Raw genomic sequence first — 16910 nt, 5'->3', positions numbered from 1 at the left:
TGCAGTGATTTCTGGAATATGGACCTGGGGATGTGTGACACTGCATCTACTTTTGCTACACATGAATAGTTACAGTTTCTTCTTGACAGTCGGCAAATACCTTACTCCCTTGAGAAAATCGATAATGTTCTTTGTCTGATTTTTGCAAGCTGGCTGTGCTCTGGGAGGCTTAAGTGTAGGAAGATGCTCCATTGTGTAACTCTGAAGTGGAAAGTAATTACAGTTTCAGATGAAAAGCCTAGTTACGCTCAGTTTTAAGGATGATTCTGCCTTCAAAGATGGCAAGCTATGAGTGCTGCTGGCATCATGACTCCCCAATCAAGCAATAGAAATTTTCTGCCTGTAATTGAATGTATAAAGATGCATACTTTTTAATGCATTTAGCAAGCATTTTAGGAAAATTATGGAATGAATAATTAACAAACATCTTAATAAAGGAAGAAAACATTGATCAAATCAGGCTGTATCACATTCATGCATACTGCTTGTTAATTTTGCCTCTTTTTAGGGAATAAAATGTTATTCAGCAGCTGTGGAAAGAAATCCATTTCTTTCAAAATTATCTGCTTGCTGGTGTACATCTCCTATCCTGTTCTTGGCCAAGCGAATGAATCTGTCAGTGCTACTGGAAAGTGAATGAAGTTGATCCCTGTTGAGGAATGATTTGTGGGGGGGGGGATTGTGTGTCTGTGGGCATGGTACGGGTTAAATGTGGAGCCTTAGCCCCAAGCCCACAATTTTATGGACTCTTGCCTCTCTTCTGTGCAGCACTTGCATTTGGAAAGCTGATTTACTAGTGCTGGTCTGGTGTGAGATTGGCACATGCTCTCCTTGAGGGTACCAGCTGTGTAAAGCTGCTATTGCTTTGACTTCATTTTATTCTGGAAGCACTTAACTCAGTCTCTGCAATAAGGTGCAAGCCTCAGGAGCTGACATGTCTCCTTGATGAAAACTGTTGGGATTTTTCTGTTGTTTAGAGGCTATTCTTGCCAGAACTCTGTGCAGCCAAGTCCTGTCATTTTCAGTGTGGCTCATTTCAGGGAAAATGCTTCCACTGGGAAAGGCTGCCAGCTTGGACCTGGGCTGTTCACGCCTGGAAGTGGAAGGGAGCAGCAGACAGTAGATAAAGGTGCCAGTTTCTGTCTGCTGGGTGTCTGAGGAATTAATTAAGAACACTGCCTGCTTCTCAGGATCTTAGACATGAGGCCATAGTAGTTAAAGTTCTTCATAGTTGTGTGGGATATGACTCAAGCAGCTTGTACAAGATACCCAGGGGAATAAAGAAGGAGGAAATGGTAAAACACAGAAACTATTGGAATGTAAACCAGTTTAGAAAATATATGCTCCCTAAATCAGGAGTTGAGAAAATGTTAACATTTTCACTAGTGCTTTTATAATATGGCTTGTGACCCACTTACTCTGCTACTCCTTTGGTAATTAGTAATGTTTTCTTGAAAGGGAAAGCAATAAGGAGAGACAAAAAAAGTAGAAAAGGTATTTTTAGCCATGTTAATGCAGTTTAGCAGCTGGAGAAAAGGACTAGGTCAACAATTATGAGTAGCCAGTCACTTCAGAGCAGCTGTGGTCATAATTTGTTTTCCACATCTATCTGCTTTATCCTCTTGTTTGTTTTATTAACTGTCTCCCTCAAGTTACAAACTCCTTGGGTTACAAAGCATTATTTTGCTGTCTTTCAATAATGCACAGCCCGCCAGGTCTGACATGACCAAAACAGAAATTTACTTGCCCATTCTTAGTATTAAATAATAATTGTTTGTGAATTTAGGAAAAAAAAAAAAAGAGAAGAAAAATTACAGGAGAGAAGGATGTCCTCTCTTTTCCTCTGGTGCTGCAGGAGCAATTACAGGGAAGATTTTGCTCAGCCTTTGTCATGCTGGGACAGGCCAGGCTTGCTGCAACTGGAATTGACTAACCAGATTTTGGCACGCTCTGCTGAGGGTGCCTGAGCAGGAGATTAGATGAGTAGGTAGCTGCAGTGTTATTGACTCCACCTTGGATAAATCTCCATGCAATAAATAAACTAAGTAAGAAGTGAAGACTCTTAAAGGATGCTTTGGAGAAAGTATTTCTGGGTTTTTATGACCATTAATTAAATTCTAGTGCAAAAGGCTGTGAAAACAGATAAAAGAAGTCTTTTCATATATTCTTATTGAATAAAAACTGGAAATTTAGTGTTTTAGGGTTTTTTTTATTCTTAAGATGTTTAATTGTCTCCCATTTTATGAGAATTTGATGTGATATGTACAAATGAAATGTTTGAAGGTGAAAAGAAGCACATACTTTGTCCTTGCTCAGTACTGATTAAATTATAGTCCTCAAACCCTCCAACAAATTTCAATACTGTTTACTTGAAGAGGGTCTGGAGAAAATTTGGCAAGAAGTAGTCTTTGAGCAAGAAGTAAAGCACTGAGCAGCAGCAGCAGGCAGTGACAGCTGCCCCAGGACAGGAGCTGGGTGAAGCCAGACCCTGGCCAAGCAGGACATCCCTGTGCTTATGACTTTCCACTTTTTCTTCTAGAATCTACACAGACTGATTTCTTAATCTGTTTAAAGTACTTTCAGGTTTCAACCAGTATATAAAGGTCCCTGCCCTGCTAGCAACTGTTAGCTGCAATGAAGCTTAACAGGACTGTATTTCTCCTTTAGTGATTTTAGTCTTATGCTACCTTGATGCCTTAGAGCACTACTGATGTGTTGAAAATTATGAAGTGAGGAAGATTTTGATTTCTTTAAAAAAAAAAAAAAAGGCTTTGTAGGAAAGGAATTTTCTGGGAGCAGCTAAACATGTCTGTGCTTCAGGGGTGGAGAGCAGAGCAGGGGTCAGGAAAAGGTGCTGTTCCCTGCCCAGCACTGATGTGCTAGGTGATCCTCAGCTATCAGCTCCCAGCATCATGCAGGAAGTGATATCTGGTCCCTAAAAGAAAGCATTGATTGTTGTCTGCTAGAAATAAGTTGGACGTCATCTGTAAGCAGTGTTAGGAGGTAAAACCTGCTCAGTCATGACAGTTCAGTGCATTGATTCAGGTTTTGGCAGTCGTGTAGCAGCTACACCATGCTGGTGTCCAAAGCAAAACAAAAACCTGAAAAAGCTCTGACCAGCAGAGCAAAAGCTGTTTATCCAAGGTCCATAAGAAAAATGTAGCCTGCTGAAAACTTAGAGAAATCCAGCTTGAACACGTTTTCCTTACTGACATGTTTTTTCCTATTTTCACTGGACAATATTGAGGAAAGGGATTCTTACCCAGCTGGAAAACTGACTTGTGGAAGAAATCCAAGAGCTCAGTTGTCAAGGGTGCTGTTTCTCTGGAATGAATGGTTGCTGAATAATTATAAAACATTAAAAGATCAACAACAACAGCAGGATAATAAATATGCTTTAACTTCTCTCCTCCCTTTCTCTCCTGTTCTCTCCCTAATATATTTTGCTGTTCCCCCAGGAGCTAGTGCTTGCATTTGAGACTTTACAAAATATATGCCATATATATAATTTAAGATTTTTCAGAGTCACAATCTTTCTGCTGTGCGAACATCTACAAAATGCACGTGGGTGAGCAAGGGGCATTTACTCAAAAGATATGGCAGATTCAGGCATTGATACCTGCCTATATCACATCTCTGCAAGCTGTAATGCTATAATGCTGCACCCTTGAAGCACAGACCTGTTTAGCTGCTCCCTGAATGCTCTACATAGCATTCTCTTTTCTGTGCCTTGTTCCATACTCTGTTGAGATTTTAACTAGAAAAATGCTTAAATCCATAATTTTGTTTTAATCTCCAGCATCCCCCCCAACCATGGAATTTGAGATACGCTTGCCAAACGTAGCTCAAGAAGTCTTTGTGCCATGTGGGAAAATTCAAACAGGAAGGGAAGTCAAATCCCTTGAGTAGGTGTGGCTGATAATCCATTCACAGAAATATATACTTCAGAATATTGTGAAGTCTTCATCCATTGTGGATAATTCCTGTAGTTACTGGGTTTATAGCGCCTCTGCTTCTGCCTTAAATTTCCCTTTTCTTGAGATCTAGCCTATAGCTTGTGCTTAGGCTGGAGACACTGAATGTGAACAGTAATTTCAGTGTTGAAAAGAGGTTTACAGGAGTGAAGGAGGAATTTGGTCTGTCTCTCCTGTGAATTCAGGTTCCCAAATCCCCTTGATCACTGGGGCCGCTGAGTATCCTTGGGAAGGTCTCGTGGGATAACTGGTGGTTAACAGTGGAGATGCATTGTTCTGGTCACTTCTCGTGACCCTCTCATGGATGGTGTTGAGGAGGCATTGCTTTAGCTCCCTGCGATTTCTGGAGCTGGAGCAGGGTTTCAGAGCCAGATCACTCTGATGGTCTGCAGGGTATTGAGGTTGTGGAGTTTGTTGTTCTTAAGGAGGGGAGAGTTGTGTTGTGCTGGTGTAGCCTCAGGACAGGCTATGTCTTGTGACTGCTGTTTGATAATCACTATGAAGGACTTGACATTATTCCTCATCAATAATTATTTTTGATTCTAAAAACCACAAAGAATGGCAAAAAATTAGGTTATATTAATCTACAAAAACTTGCAGTATATTTAATGTGAGGAGCTTACAACTGAAATTACTGTGTCAGTTTAATCCCTTTTGATAAGTCAAACTTCTTTGTTAAAACAATCTCATTAACCTTAGTTTAGAAGTAGTTCTGGTCTGTTAACTCTTGTGTTCTGGATGCATATCCAAAAGCTGTAAGTAACTTTATTTATTCAGTGCAAGGTTTGAGTGTTTTGAATTTCCTTGAGAAGCTCTGTGAATAAACAGAGTAATTTGGGATATCAACATCTTAACATACTAATTTAGGAGTTTAATTTCAAAGTCAAGTCATGGAAATGGAAATGAATTCCTGATTCTGAATTACTTGTATGCTGAAACATTTTTTAAATTCAAGGTATTCTACAATATTTTAAGTCAATATTTGAAAATAGGTGTTATGTGCTTGTATGGAAATGTTTCCTGTACTTTGCTTTTTGAAAATAACATTGATTCCAGTTAATATAACAATTGAATTGCTTTAAGTCAAGCTGTAATAAGTCCTGTCTTTTCTGCAATTAAGAATTTATATGATTAAACCAATATTTCAGTGTTGTGACCCTGAACAAGTTACAAGTGAGAATTCTGATGGATTGATTTGCCAATTACCCGTGCTTCTGTAAACCTTTTCATTGCATCCAACAGCACACTGAGGATTTCAAACATATTTATCAGATTGACCATTTAAACTAATTGACCATGGCTATGGCAATTGAATTTTGTGAGTATAATGTTCACAACTGTTATTTTTAATCATATGTGGTATGTGATAAGAGTTTGCTGCTCTACATGCCAAAAGCTGATGTTTGCCAGTCACTGAGGTGACTTTTTTTCACAGACCTGGCACAGAAGCATAGTAGTGGGACTGTGGACCTTGCAAATATTCTCTTATTCCCTGAAGGTCTGCTGGGATGAGGTTGATGCACAGTGGATAAACACAAGTGCACCTTCATTACCATGTCTGATATACCCATACCTTATTTCTTGTTTTGTGTTCACTTGCACATTTTTGGTGAAGAGAGGAAGCTTCTTTTTTCTTCAAACTTTTGGGTTTTTTTTTCTAATATTGGTGGCTTGCAGTTCTAGGGGAGCTTTTGATGAAATATTGTAATATGGATTTTTAAGAGCAGAGTAACAGAATTTTTGGCATGTTAGGGAGCACAAGGGTTATTGTCTTACTTGATTTTAAATGATTCTTGAAAATTTCTAGGGCAATACTGCTTTAATTTCTCCAGTAGACTCCAGGAATATTGCACTGTTTAATTCATTGTTCTTCAGGAAAACCTTTCGTTTTAAGAATGTCTGTGTAAATTTGATTGGAACAAAGGTTTTGGAGACAACTGCTGAGCTTCAGAGCTTTCAATGTGTTAAAGACAACACAATTTTATTTATTTCAGAATCAACAATAAATTGGCATTTTGAGGGGGAAGAGAAACACTTATGTTTTCTTATTGAAAGTCTAGGCTATAAAAATTGCAAACTAAGTAAGTATGCATTTCAGTCTTCCTCATGACTTACGTGGGTTTGTAATCATTTATTTGTATGATACAGCTACAAATAACTCTTGGTAGTTGTAGAATTGAGGAATGTTTGGCACCATTCCACCAAAGCTCTCGGTTGGGGCTCAGCAAAGAAGTGAATGTTTACTTGAGTTGCTGCTTCACATCCATCCCTCTTCAGAGCAAAGGAGGTATATATTACTCTGCTTCATTTTTACTCTTTGTCTGTCTCTGTAGATATTAGGAGCAGGATTCCACCATCAGGTGTTTGCCTGCATTTGGCAGTGTGGTGGAGCACAGGGAAAGCAATTCAAGAGCTCTGCTAGTCCTGCACAGCAGCATAATTTCTTACTGGCTTCCAAAATTTCTTGTACAATTTCTTCACTGATTTAACAGCCTCCTCAGTGCTCTCTGTCTGAGCAGCACATGAAAGATTGTTCTGGCCCTCCCTGACTCTGGCCATGGAATAAGAGGCAATAGACAGTGTTGGAGCAGCAGATCCACCAGTATGAAAAGAAGAAGAGTTAAAAAGCTGTTCTCAAACGTTATAAACGTTTCTTTGAGCATTTTCTTCTTAGTAAATAGATCACTATGTGAAATTAATTGTAATGATACTTCATTTGTTTATCTGCTCTATGTTACTCCTTAATAGTGTTTAGTAACCAGTGTTTGAAATTTCTTTCCCTCTAAGGCACAAACTTTAAAGCTGTTACTCCAAGCTCATTTGTTGTGTTCCATACATGTGTGGAGCAGCAAATTGTTGTATATTAGTGTGGAGTTCTTCTTGCCTTTGGCTCACCACAGTCCTGTGATGCCATAATCAACACAGTACAGAAGAATAGCCTGGAAGTGAACTTCTGGAGATCTTCACCCTCTTTTCCACCTCTGCTCATAATCTTGCAGTGGGAAAATCCAGCCAAGGCAGACATAATGACCTTAGGCTTACAGCAGCCTTCACATAAAGCTTTTATTTGGGAAGTAGGTATTTTCTCTGTATTGAGAGATTTTATCCTGTTCCATTGTGAAAAGCCAGGTGTATTCATATTCCTCAATTCTATCTGTAAAAAAATATTGTGCAGGTGATTGCATTTCACAAGTAAGCTGTATCAGATTGTTCAAACTTGTTTATTTTGCAATTTGGTTTGTTCTGGTAGTACTCTGAGCTGCTTTGCAGCTTTCCTTATGTGTTTGAAACTTTCTTTGATTATAGACTTCATATGCAGGAGTTCTACTTTGCTCCATATCTCAGGTGTGAACTTCAGAATGAGTTAATTGGCTGATGAGCAGGGTGTAATCTTTCAGATGTGTTTTGATCACATCTTCATGCAGCACACAGTGGTATTTAGTTTTAAATTAAGCAGTTCTGCTTTCTCAGCATCCCCCCCTGTTTATACTCTTGGAATGTGTTACTTGCAGTATTGTACCTAGTCTGCCATAGCAGTTGTAATTGCTACTAGTGATGAAAATTGATTTGGGCAATCAGAAAACCATTATCTGCATTTTGACTGATAATGCTGCAGTTACCAACATCTTAAAATTTTTCTGAGGTTGTTTTTTCAGAATGCTCTGGGGTCATGCAGTCTACCAGGATTCCAGTTGCTTTATGCTGAATCTTAAGTGAGCATTAAAAGAGAAAGAAAAAGTTCTTGGTTGTTCTCTCAAATATATTTTTTCCAGAGTTTTAAAAGATTTAGTGTTTTGTCAGTCCTCCCTTGCCCAATATATTAGATCAGGAGTAGTGCAATATCCCTTGTTTCACCACAGTGTGCAGAGATTTTAATAAGTTTTCTGTTCGTTCACACTATTGGCTGGATTGATAAACCAAGCAGTTTGTTAATAAGAAATGCCAAGTTAGTAACTAACACATGGATATTTAGTACCTCATGGGAAATCTGGTAAGCCCATACTTCCCCCAAATGAAGCTCATCTTGTATATGGAGTCCATTAGGACCTGGGTCTTTTTGTGTTGGTTCCCTCAATGTTCCTTTTCTTTAAGGCCTAATGTTTCCTTTTTGTATTGTTTTGTTTTTCCCTCTGGTCTTTCATGAAATTTGTTGTGGACTTACAGGTTTCTTATCTCTTGCTGTTTCCTTACCCTGTTTTCTGTTTCTTTTGAAGGAGCTAACTTCAAGCTGCTATTGGTTATTCTATTTGGTTACTTTCTGCTGTGGGGAAACCGAGAGCAGTAGCAAAGGGGAATAACAGGAAGAAAGATAATAGCATCATCTAGTAGCAAAGCCTTAGGAAATGTTCCAAGTATTTTCAGAGAAAAGTTTTGAGGGGCTTTTTTTTAGTTAGTTTTGTTTTTTTCATACTGTAAGGTCTCATATTTTTCTGACATTCCTTCAAATGAATATATAGTGGTAATATTTTGCTGGGCTGTTGCTAGGATTCACGTTTTAAAAGATGCCTTGTCCAAATGAAGGTGCAAATGAGACCATATGCCAAAGTCAAGAGGACAGATTTTATTTAACAGTAAATTTGAGGTACAGGGAGGAGAGGGGGGATGGAGAGAGAGAGAGAGCTAAGTAGTAATAAAGTCACTACCATATGGGTCCTGCAGCATCCTGCTGGCCGTTTTTCTTATTGTCTTCTCTGTGGTAGGGGTCCTGGAGTGTTCTTATGGAGGCACTACTTTTACAGTGTCCAGGTCCCAGGTGCAAAGAGTGTCGATACGTTCCTACAGCTGGAGCTTCATGTATATAGGGAATTGCTTCCTTTCTCACAGTTTGCCATGGTGGGAATTTTGGTAGATTGATAACTGATCCTTCCTCATAAGGAAAATACTTACAAATAAGTAGAATTTTCTTATAAGCAGCTTTGCAAAGCAAACTGTTATGACTGATAATAAGGTGAGTTGAGCATATGTCAGTAAGGCAGTCAGCAGCATGTAATAGGATTAGACCTGGTTTATACAAGTATATTACTCTCCTCTCTTCATTCTTTTTGGACAATCTGCCAAGGCTTTGAAATTTTCAGCAAGAAAAATTCTGGGTGGACAGGGGAAGGTGATTGATTAATTACAGTCGCAGTAAGCGTACATTGACATGATGTACGTGAATGGCTATTTAAGGTGAAAGCTCATAAAGATCATTAAGTTTCATAATAAATGGCAATCACAGTCCATTTTCTTTGCTAATTCATATGCTGTTAAAAATGCCAAAAGTTATTAGCATTTTTAATTTCCCATCACCTAATATTCTAGCAGACTATGTATCTACAAAAGTAGTGCTAAGGGTCATTATAACTATTCAAGGTATTTACTAACTTAAGAAATGCATAGAATTTATGAAATTCATCCTTCTTAGGTACCTGTACAGCATGACTCTATGAATAAAACCGAAGCTTTCTGTTTATGAATTAATTGAAGTCATAGCCAACCAAATCAGAGTAGGATAATGAGAAAATTAAAACATCTTTAAACACCTTCTCCCCACCCCTCCCAACTTCCTGGGCTTAACTTCAATCCTGAGTTTTCTACCACAAGCAGGATGAGTGAGCTGTTAATGTGGCTGTGATCAGTTCATTACACATTGACTCTGCTGCTCATTCCTCCTTAGTGGAATGACTCCTCACCCTCTTCCCTGGCTCCAGCATGGGTTTCCTCTCAGGGAAAACAGTCCTCCATGGACTTGTCCAGCATGAGTCCTTCCCCAAGCTGCAGTTCCTCACAAAGTGCTCCAGTGTGGGTCCCTTCCATGGGCTGTAGTCCTTCAGGAACAGGATGCTGCAGTGTGGATCCTCCATGAAGCCACAAATCCTGCTAGCAAACCTGCTCCAGTGTGGGCTCCTCTCTTCCTGGGGCCGTGGGTCCTGTTGTTGTGGGTAAGAGAGGGGAGACCTTCAGACAAAGTTTACTAGAGACGCTGAGTCACAAGGTGCAGAGAGGACCCCCTTCCTTTCTGAACTCCTTCGCAGAGAGAAGCCTGGGTGAGGCTGGATCTGATCTTAGCCCCAGGCTGTCAGTGCTTTAAGTTACTCTGTCCTACGGGATTAAAGATGGCAAATCAGATACATTTATGTAAAATGAATTATTTCTTATGACAAATGATTAGATAAAAGATTTTAATCAGAATTATTTACTACACGGTTTAAGCTAAAAATACTAGTACTCTATGTCAAAGCAATTGTATTAAAACTAGCAAAAAGAAGCAGTCATTAAATAGAGATTGATGTAACTCTCCATACCAACAGTTGTGGGCAGATCTCTTAGCCACAAGGAGTATCTGTGAAGGGACATTCCCACTTCAAAGAAGGGAGCTTCATACACACACTCCAAGAAGGACTATGTTAAAAGATCCCAACATGTGGAATTGGACTGGACTGTTAAAGTGTAAAGTGATTGACTGCCGGTCATATGTCTTCAGGTCCCCTTAGGGACTTACCTGCCAAGTCTTTAGCTTGCTGTCAGGGTTTGAATTTGGGGTTGGTGAGACAGACTGGTTTTAGCATAATTCAATACCAAAACCAGCACATGATGCCACCGCTGATAGCTTGCAAAACAGGGCATTGTTTGAGTTGTTTGACCACATTCCAAGAACTCTGTTACATCTACCAGGAGCCTACTGGAGTGTGGACTTCCCACAGGGTTTGCAGCCTCCTTCAGGCATCCATCTGCTGTGACCTGGTGTTCTCCACAGGCAACAGGTGGGTCTCTGTTCTCCCGTGGAGCTCAGTGGCCTGCAGGTGGACTCACTTGGCTGGCACCATGGAATGGAGGAAAATCTCTGCTCTGGTGTCAGGGCACTTCCTCCCCATCCTTCTGTGCTCAATGTCTGCAGGGCTGTTTTTCTCACATTTTTTCACTGCTCTTCAACTGCAGCTGTGCAGTTTTTCTTCCTTCCTTTAAATTTATCCCAGAGGCACTGCCACCATTGCTGATAGACTTGATTTTGTCCAGGAGTGGATCTTTCTTGGAGCTGGCTGGCATGGGCTCTGTCAAACAGCGGGGGAGCTTCTACTGGCTTGTCTCAGAAGCCACCACTGTAGCTCCCCCCTGCTACCAAAACCTTGTCATGAAAACCCAAGACAGGGACCCAGCTGACAAATGTAAAGCAAAGAAAGAGCTAAAATTAGAAGAGGTAAAAATAGAGGATGGGAAGCTGTCTGATTGATCTTACAAGCAACACATTTATGCTTAATTCTGTAAGCTAGGTTTGCTGTATTTGTTAGGTCAGACTGTGGCTCAGACAAAGTTCACAGAAAAGGAAAAGGTGTCATGCTGAAAAACCTTGATTTAAAATTTGTTTTGGAGTCTATAGAAAATTGGCATGTCTTTAAAATTGTTGATATGGCTAGGCTGTTTGGATTTATCCTGTGACCGGATCAGAAGGACCAGATCACTGTTTCAGCCTCAAGACAGAAAGACAAATTACTTATTAACTTTGAAGGTAGTTTACTTAGAAGTTTATCAGAAATATTTATCTATATGATGCAGTTGGTGAAAGGACTTTTGATGTCATAGTATTGCATCACAAAAAGGAATTTTCTAGTGAGTGTATTTGTGAGGGAATTCCATCCAGTTCCCTCTGTTGCCAGAGAATGCAGAGTTTGTCTGTACCATGGCTGAAAGACAGGTCCTGTATTTGTTTTCCCTTTTTTAGAGTTGCCATGTGGACACAGGTGAGGAGTAAACTTGGAGGTGTACTTTGTAGGATGCTGGCTTCACTGTATGCGTGTTTATTCATTAAAAGCTAGACAGTCATTGCTCTTCTGAGACTGGGCTGCTCTGACTGCCATGGGTTGAAAGCACTTTCTGGGTAGTCAGTGAGGGATTATTGTGAGTTCCTGCTGTAGTTCATCTTGAACTGTTTTTTATTGTCTCTGTTCTCATAATAATGCCAATGCTACTGAAAAATTCAGAAAACACCTAAATGTAGTCAGAGAACAAGAGATTAGTGCAGATATCTGATTCACCAACTAAAATATGAATTCTGTTAATTTGCTCTGCTTAAAATGAGTTGATGTACTTAATTCATTACTACAGATTGATGAGATTAGTTTTTCAGGCGCTAAAGAAAATAACCGGTATTGTTTGTTCTGAAAGGCATTTGAAAGACAATTCCCTGTGCAATTCATTAGGCATTGCATTTCAAATCCAGTCTTCAGTTGAAATTCTTTTCAGATTTTTACAGATTCTGTAATTTTACAAATTGCTAACTGCATTTGAGTGTCAGACACTGAGTGAAATAAACTCCTAGAAGGCTTCTTGGTAGGAACATAAAGAGCATTGAAAAGATTAATGCAGCCTGCATATGTAGAAGTGCTTGGGGATTTTTTTTTTCTGTCACTAATAGCATTCACAGTAGCATCAAAATATTCTAGACTTCTGGAAAGATATCCCTTTGTAAAACTGCCTAAAAGATGTATAAATATATCACTGCACCTGTTAAAAATGGTTAAAATAATATTAGATAGATAAATTACTGTATAATCCAAGGCTCTGATCTGTCTCAATAAGCAGGTATTGACTTAATGTAAGGATCATTTTGTGGCCATCTGAGACCTATATTATTCTAGAGGCTTTCCATCTTAAAATCTATGAATATAAGGATGGATTTTTGTGTTAAAGGATTCTCTTTCTGCTTCCAATTTTTAGCTTTTTATGTTAGCAAGAGGAATCAGAAAAATCTTATTCAGTTCTTATTCTTGATAGCCAGAACAAAGATAATGGCTGACTCAGTAACTCATTGCTCACTTATGGATAATATCTAGTGAAGCCTTTTCCAGACTCTGAATGGTATGCCAGTTTTGGAGCAGGTCTGTAAGTCCCTCTGGAGAAATGAGGTAGATCAAAGTGACTTTACAGGTGCACAGGCAGTGCCCCTGGCTGGGGTAGAAGATAAGCAGCTTTGGTCTGAATGCATCTGCTGAAGCATTTCTAATTGACAAGTAGAAACTAGGAGAGTGATTCACTTAATCCTTGTTGATGTTCCCTTTTAGTAACTTCCAGAGAAAGGCAAAGTACAGTGTAAGCTTTCTAGCCAGCTTGAGTTGTTGTATAGTGAGTTTTAGTTCCTTCCCTAGTCTGGTACAGTGACTCCTACTGATCATTCTGTTGTTTCCTGTCTCATTTTAAGCCTGAAGTTAAAATATTAATCATAGTACTGATAAAATACCAATTCTCATAAACACTGTACTTTCGCTGTGTGTGAGCAATGCTGCCATAGTTTTCTGGTTTCATGCATTCTGGGTGTTATCTGGCTACAGCCTGAGCAGCAGGGTCCCAGGAGGAAGAGCAAGCTATTTCTTCAGTAGGTAGTGGCAGTTAGGCTTTCCCTGGTTGCTGATGTCATGGAATGAAAGAATGGTTTGGGTTGGAAGGGATTTTAAAGATCATCTGGTTGTAACTCTACTGCCATGGGCAGAGGCACCTTCCACTAGACCAGGTTGCTCAGAGCCCCATCCACCCTTGCCTTAAACACTTCCAGCCATGGGGAATCTGCAACTTCTCTAGAAACATCATCTAGTAAGTCTGGAAGTATTCCAAAAAGAAGAGTATTTTTAAATTATGTGTGCTATTAGACAAAGATGATTTGGCCATAGTGAAAAATCTGTGTTGTACATAAATTGTTCATCATTTCTGTAATTTTTCTTAGTGTATATCATGTAGACCTCAAAGCAAACTGCATCTGTTTTCAGTAGTATCTCCAGAATATGCACAAGAGAATAGTTTCAAACACACAGCGAGAAATTGCAATTTTCAAGTTTGACTTTTTTGTTTGCTTGTTTATTCTGCTTTGTGGTGATGTTGAGTAGGACTTCTGCTTTGTCCCTCTGCTTACTGATGTCTGAAATTACCTTTGGCAGTAAGATGCTTAGCGTGTTTGAAGTTGTCTTAATATAGAACTGTCCTCAGAAAGAGACTTTTAGCTCAAGCATTTTTCAGATACTTGAGTCACAAGCTCAATACTAGAATGAAATTGCATCATAAACAGTATTAAAAAGAATGATCTATTTGCCCTGATATTTTTGCCCTGATGTGTTTCACTATAAAAGAAAGCCACACAGCATCTTTCCAGAACCTTTTGCTCTCTTCCTGGCTTTTAATTGGTAGCTTGAAACCTTAAGTAGATCTATAGCTGCTAGAGCTATTCATCTGTTACCCTCACCATTCAATGGAAATATTTTCAGTCTTTTTTTGCTTTTAGGCTGCTGTAAAATGCTGAAAATGCCAGCACACAAGTCTCTTTGTCCATCAACCACTACAGATGTGACTTTACTGTAATTAAAATTCATGCACTTAAAGTATGGTATTTGTAAGCAAACATAACAAGTTGCCTGTTGGAAAATTGTGTCAAAGATTGGTGATAAACTATTTCTGTATTGTAATACCGACAAGCATCTAATTTAGTGAAGGAGCAGGAAATGTCCTCAGTAATTCTAGTCATATTTTCCAGGCTGCCCTTAGAAAAGCTTTCTTACTGTAAGGATCTTCTAAACCAAATGAGTCTTCCATAAGTTTAACTGAAGGTATTTCTAGAACACTCATTGCTGATGAATGTAAGTGTTATTTAAAATAGTGTTATGTAAGTCATTGTGAACTGAATTTTCAAATTGCCATTTAGCTTTGAATTCTGAAAAGCTTTTCCTTGCATGCATACTACCTTGGCAAGTTAATAAATTGTTGTCTAGTATGTTAGACTCTTTAAATTTTGCTGATCTCGTCACTTGTACTAAGTGCCTTGTGATCTTTCAGCGTGTTTTTCCTCACAGCAGTCTCTAAATCAGGATTTACTTCTGTTCACATGTGCAGGCAAGAGTGGTGGGACATACTGAGTGAATTCCTTAGACTTTTTTTTTTTACTTGGGGCTGGAGCAGAGATTTGAGCAGGCTTTCCCACTTTTCATGCTAGTGGCTTGCTTGCTTGCCAGTCCTTCCTCTCTCTTATCTGAAGGACTTTTAAAAAGAGAAACAATAGAAAGATGGAGTTAAAAAGAAATTGCATGTATGCATGATGTGAAGATGGCACACACTTTTCTTCCAGTAACTGTAGGTAAGTCAGGGTTCCACTGCTCTCTGTATCTCTTGCTGGTAATACTGCCTTCCTGTTGAGAGGTATTTCCAAAGGTGTTTTCCAGACCATATTGTTACACAGAGGGCATCAGAATTTCAACAGCTTTGTCACTTATTTGGCAACGAACCATACAAACTGTCAGATGTGTTCAGATTACAATTAAAAGTGTAGATATGGATTATGGTGGCTTCTTGAAAACAAGAAGTGTTTGTGTAAATGTATTAAGCCTTTCCAGTTATAATACTGTATAGCCATGTTAGCTTTTCATTAATTGGCTGCCAGTGTTTTTATGGCACTGTTCCCTGAATTATGGCAGTAAAGTTTGCTTATCACAGTGTCAGTCCAGCAAAATAGAAAAATATGCTACTCAAGGTCAGTGATAGATTTTACTCTCATTTGGAGAGTCAAATTGCAAAGGTATAGAAAATGCTGCTGCAATGCTTGAAAAAATCTCAAGGGTCTGGATACAGAGCCTCTTCTGTAGTACATATGAAGGAGAGGACAGAGGCTGTAACTTATGTTTTACTGTTTTGCCTGAAATGTTCTGAACTCCTCCTTTGGATGAGGATTCTTTGGAACTCTTCAGGGAAGTCAGACCACTTAAAATTTTGGTGCATTCTTGTTGTTTGTGAAGCATCCTCATGAGTCATCTTTTCTGGGAATGGTTTTTAAATGGCAGTGGGATAGATTACATAGGAGTATTCCTTTTAGTCATCAGGCAGTATCTAGTAGTTTGAGGAACAACTGGAAGTTTTAAAAATGTTTGGCCATTGTGTATCTATTTTGTGAGTTTATTCATCTGTCCTGTCTTGTAGCTTTGAAAGCTATTAAAAATGAAAAATTCTGTCCTAATGCACTATTGGAGGCAAGGCCTTGACTTCATGGAAGCTCTTTTAAAATGTGTTTTTGAAAGGACAGTTTGAATGCAGTTTTATTTTTTTTTAATATCTGAAGATAAACTTTAATTTTACCAAAAGAATGTATTAATTTGGACAGTAACAGCCTGGTCTTCTAACAAATCAAAATCTTCTTGTATTATATGTTCTTGTACAAAAAATATTTTCAAGTAGCTTAATAGTAGTAATAGTTGTCTCTGAACAAAAATACTGATTATTAGCAGAAAATGGTCTTAAAAAGTAATTAAAATGATTCGTACCAATGGCCTGTATTTCCATGGTCAGGTGGTTAGAGAGGCTATCAAAAACTGTATCAGTAAAGTGCATTTAAAAGAATCAGGATGAGATACATTGGTTTGACTTCCATGATCAGGTCATTAAGTTACGACTAAAGTTAAAGCAAGTTATTTGTTTATACTTCACATAAATAGAGTAGTGATACATTCCAGTGTTAAATTTTGCTTGTGACTTTCTGCTTCCTCTGGAAACTGAAGTTGGAATATATTGCTGAGGACAACTTAGAGGTCTTTTAGACATACCTCAGGGGTACATTTTGCTCTTGGGTTCAGGATTCAGCCTGTCACCAGATACTCTGTTTCTTTCTGTTTGAATCATGAGGATTGAGGGTTTCTTTTCGTTTTGCTCTGTAATTAGAGGAACAGCATCCTCTGAAAATGTCCCTCTAAAAATTCCTAGCTTTCATGAGAACTAGGAAAAATCTTTCTGAAGCATTTCATAGTTGCGTTTTCTGGTAGTTGTGCAAGATCTGAGCTTTTGCCTTGTAAAGTTTTGCTAAGTGTCTTAGCATGTGGCAGCAAGGTTGTTATGGAATGCCTGTCTGTGCCTTCCATTCCATCAGTTGAATTTTGATGCTATCTAGATTTTGTTTCAAGCAATTGAGTTGTTTCTGCATAATAAAAGATAAAG

General features: G+C 38.8%; 1 protein-coding gene across 2 annotated transcripts in view; it reads left to right on the top strand.

The window, feature by feature from the left end:
* Positions 1-16910, top strand: part of DDX10 (DEAD-box helicase 10) — a 153587-nt gene that overhangs the window by 113748 nt on the left and 22929 nt on the right. The window lies entirely within an intron of this gene.

The sequence above is a fragment of the Fringilla coelebs genome, assembly GCF_963513975.1.
Source record: "Fringilla coelebs genome assembly, chromosome: 2".
Classification (NCBI taxonomy): domain Eukaryota; kingdom Metazoa; phylum Chordata; class Aves; order Passeriformes; family Fringillidae; genus Fringilla; species Fringilla coelebs.
Note: the sequence above shows the minus strand (reverse complement) of the source record. Positions and strands in the feature narration are given on the sequence as shown.